The sequence below is a fragment of the Arachis hypogaea genome, chromosome 13 (genome assembly GCF_003086295.3).
Source record: "Arachis hypogaea cultivar Tifrunner chromosome 13, arahy.Tifrunner.gnm2.J5K5, whole genome shotgun sequence".
NCBI lineage: Eukaryota > Viridiplantae > Streptophyta > Magnoliopsida > Fabales > Fabaceae > Arachis > Arachis hypogaea.
In genome coordinates, this window is record NC_092048.1 from 113288730 (window position 1) to 113293156 (window position 4427).

Consider the following 4427-nt stretch of genomic DNA (forward strand, 5'->3'; position numbering starts at 1 on the left):
ATAAAAATAAAAATAAAAATATAAAAAAATTATATTTAAAAAAATAAAATAGCACTAAAAATTTATTTTTTTTTAATTTCTGAATTTAAGTTTAGTGTTACCCAGTTAATTTTATTTTAATTTTTCTGTTTATTTTTTCTTTTAAATTTTTGAATTTATTTATTTATTTATTTAGTATTTTTATTTTATTATTTTACACAGGTTACCTCACAGGGACTTCTCTGCACTCTGAAGTAGAGAGTCCCATTTTTTCTTGTTTTCTGCTTGTGTATGCGCAGGAATAGAGATAAAGAACATCTCTTATACTTTGATCCTGAACCTGAAAGAACTTTCAGGCGGCGTTTACAACAAGCAAGACTTTGCAAGGCTGCAGAATCCACTATGGCAAATAATAACGCTAATGCCAATATGGTAAATCCGAATGGGGATGATCAACAAAGGAGAGTGCTTGGCTCTTATTCTGCTCCTACTGCAGATCTTTATGGAAAGAGCATTGTGGTGCCTCCTATAACTGCAAACAACTTTGAGTTGAAGCCACAATTGGTCACCCTAGTGTAACAAAATTGCCAGTATCATGGTCTTCCTCACGAAGACCCAAATCAATTTATATATGATTTTTTGCAGATATGTGATACTATGAAGACAAATGGAGTGAACCCAGAGGTATACAAACTCATGCTCTTCCCGTTTGCTCTGAGGAATAAAGCAAAGTTATGGCTAGATTCCCAACCAAAGGAGAGTCTGAATATTTGGGACAAGGTTGTTACTGAGTTTCTCACAAAATTTTTCCCACCAAAGAAGCTGACTAAGCTTAGGTTGGAAGTTCAGACTTTCAGACAGAAGGAGGGTGAAACTCTTTATGAAGCTTGGGAGAGATACAAGCTACTGACTAGGCAATGCCCTCCCGACATGTTCTCCAAATGGACCCAACTGGATATCTTTTATGAAGGCTTGGGTGAGATGTTCAAGATGAGCTTAGATACTTCTGCAGGCGGTTCATTGCACAAGAAGAAGACACCAGAGGAGACTATTGATCTGATTGAATTGGTTGCAAGCAACCAATATTTATACACATCTAACAGGAATCCTGTGAACTCTGAGGCCACTCAGAAGAGAGGCGTGTTGGAAGTGGAAGCTGTTAGTGCTCTTCTTGCTCAGAACAAGCTTATGTCTCAGCAGATAAATCTACTTACTCAACAGATGGGTGGCATGCAAGTCTCAGCTATCAACACTCAAAATCCACCCCAAGAAATCTCCTATGACATGGCAGGTAATTTTGTTCAAAATGATAATCATGATTATGCTCAACCTTCTTATGAACAGGTGAATTACATGGGGAGTGGCCCTAGAAATCCCAACAATGATCCATATTCTAAGACATACAACCAGGGATGGAGAAATCACCCAAACTTTGGGTGGAGGGACCAACCTCAGAGACCTCAGAACTTCAACAATAGTTCTCAGGGCGGTTTCCAGCAGAACAATGATTTGGAAGCAATATTGACAGGTTTTAGACAGGAAACCAGAGCATCCATCAAGAACCTGGAGATTCAAATGGGTCAACTAGCCACAAAGGTTAATGAAATTGATCAGAGGACCACTAATAGCCTTCCTGGTAACACAATTCCAAATCCAAGAGAGGAATGCAAGGCTATCACCGTAATAAGTGAACAAGTGGCAAGTACGGAAGCACAAGTTATACAGGAAACCAGAGCCTCTATTAGAAACTTAGAGGTGCTAGTGGGCCAACTGAGCAAGCAAATACTTGAGAGGTCTGCAAGTACATTTCAAGAGGATACAGTGGTGAACCCAGGAGAAGATTGCAAGGCTATTCAATTGAGAAGTGGTAAAGTAGCTGGCTCTGAGGCCAAGGCCAATGAAGAGCTAGTTGAAAAGGAAGCTCCAGAGGAGAAGAAGGGAGAAGTGGAGCACGCCCCTCCAAAGCGTGCGGACAACCCATTCCCAGACTCTCTTGACACTTATCCTACTTTGCCAAAGGCTCTTGAATACAAGCCTAAAATTCCATATCTTCAGAGACTTCAAAAGGAGACCAAGGACAAACAGTTCTCAAAGTTCTTGGAAATCTTCAGAAAGTTACAAATCAATATTCCTTTTGCTGAGGTTTTGGAGCAAATGCCTATCTATGTCAAGTTCATGAAGGAGCTGTTGTCAAAGAAAAAGCATTTAAAGGGAGATGAAACAGTAGTCCTGACTAAGGAATGTAGTGCTGTAATTCAGAATAACTTGCCAAGAAAGATGCCAGATCCAGGGAGCTTTCAAATTCCATGCACTATTGGGAGCACAACCTTTGAGAAAGCTTTATGTGATCTGGGAGCAAGCATCAATTTAATGCCCTTGTCTGTGATGAAGAAGCTGCAGATCCAAGAGGCACAACCCACAAAGATAGCATTACAGATGGCGGACAAATCTATGAAGCCGACATACGGATTAGTGGAGAATATCTTGGTCAAAGTGGGTAAGTTCTTCCTCCCAGTAGATTTTGTGATTCTTGATACAGGGGAGGATGAGAATGCCTCTATAATTCTAGGAAGACCATTCCTAGCCACTGGAAGAGCTCTGATTGATGTAGAAGTGTGTGAATTAGTGCTTAGAGTGCATAATGAGCAACTGATCTTTCATGTCTTCAAAGATGTACATTCAACAGGTGAATAAGAGAGGTGCATGCAGGCTGAGCTTATTGATCCAAACCTTCAAGAACCCCCTGATGATGCACAGCAGAATTTGCAACTCAAACCTCCTGTGGTGACAACCGATAAAATTCTGCCTGACATCAAACCTAAGTTTGGTGTTGAAACTACATCATCCACCAAAGAGGAGGTCCCCAAAAAGAAAAAAAATACCCAGAGAATGGAGAAACAAAAAGATCCCCACTGAAGGTTTCTCCCCAGGAATGAAGGTGGTGTTGACCAGCAATCCAGCATGGGTTTATACAGTAATCAAAATCCTCTCTCTGGAGCATATTGAGCTACGTTATGGAGACACAGGAAAGAAGTTCAAAGTAAGGGGTGAAGAGCTGAGCCCCTATGATCCTCCTCCTTAGAGAAGCTGACCGTCAAGCTAGTGACGATAAAGAAGTGCTTGTCGGGAGGCAACCCGATAAATTCGTATCCTTAGCTATTTTTCGTAGTAGTAGTTTTCTTAGTTATTTTTTTTTGAGTTCTTACTAATTTTCTGATCATGCAGCTATGTTCTTCCAGGAACCGAACACCTCAAGCTATAAAAAAAAAGCACCCGACGCGCCAGCGTTGCTGACGCGAACGCGTCATCTAGGGGTGCAAGAAAAAAATAAAAAGTTACAGAGAGTTGCGCGGGAGTGGCGCCAGAATGGAGCCTTTCGCACAAACAATCCCACGCGATCACGTACCTCACGCATTGGCGTCATTTGTGATTTTTGTCATTCACGCGGTCGCGTCACCGATGCGATCGCGTGACCTGCAAATTCGACGTAAAAGAGCGTTTGGGCAGAGAGTTGTGCCAGCTTGGGGCAAGAAGTGTGCTAAAAGAACAAATTTGGTCACGCGGACGCGTGACTGATGCGTTTGCGTCAGTAGCATATATGGCCATACACGCGAACGCATGCCTGACGCTATCGCGTCATTATGAAGAATGCGCGACGTACGCGATCGCGTGCTGCACGCGAACGCGTCGCTTGCGCCGCCCAGTTTTCTTTTTCTCTCTCTCCCAATCCTAATTCTCTCTTATTCGCTTATCCTTTTATTCTTTTCTTTCGTTTTAATATTTGTCTCTTCTATTTTCAGTTCTTCTTTGCTTGAGGACAAGCAAACCTTTAAGTTTGGTGTTGACGCTGCGCTTATAGGCTTTCTAGTACAAAAGGGAGGTGAATCATCTTCGCGAAGGAGCACAACTTGAAGAATAAAGCGACCGCTAGGATAATTAAGGTGGTTGAGTTCCTTTCATTTTTATTCCTCCCCTCTTTTTCTATGTTATGTTCCGGTTTCCTGCTACTTTGTTTTGTTTATTGCATGATCCTTTATTAGTAGATTCATAGGTTATAGTTTAATTTTTCTGTTAAGAACTTTAATTCTAAAAGATGTTTCATGTACCACTCACTGAACTTGAATCTAAAAATAAAAGAAAAAGAAGTGATGTATTGAATGAGAAATTGAGTTAATTTTAAAAATAGTCGGATTTACTTAAATGTGGTGGTATTTTCTGTGATTCTGAATGCATGACATGAATAGTGCATATTTTTTATAGTGAAGTTTATGAATGTTAAAATTGTTGGCTCTTGTAAGAATGATGAAAAAGAAAATTGTTATTGATAATCTAAAAAATCATAAAATTGATTCCTGAAGCAAGAAAAAGTAGTGAAAACACAAGGCTTGCGAAAAAAAAAATTTATAAAAAAAAAACAAGAAAAAGAAAAAGCAAGCAGAAAAAGCCAA

General features: G+C 40.1%; 1 non-coding gene across 1 annotated transcript; it reads right to left on the reverse strand.

The window, feature by feature from the left end:
• Positions 1–808: 808 nt before the first annotated feature.
• Positions 809–914, reverse strand: LOC112739385 (small nucleolar RNA R71). The gene has a single exon (XR_003170323.1). It is a non-coding gene; the product is annotated as a small nucleolar RNA R71 (small nucleolar RNA).
• Positions 915–4427: the final 3513 nt, after the last annotated feature.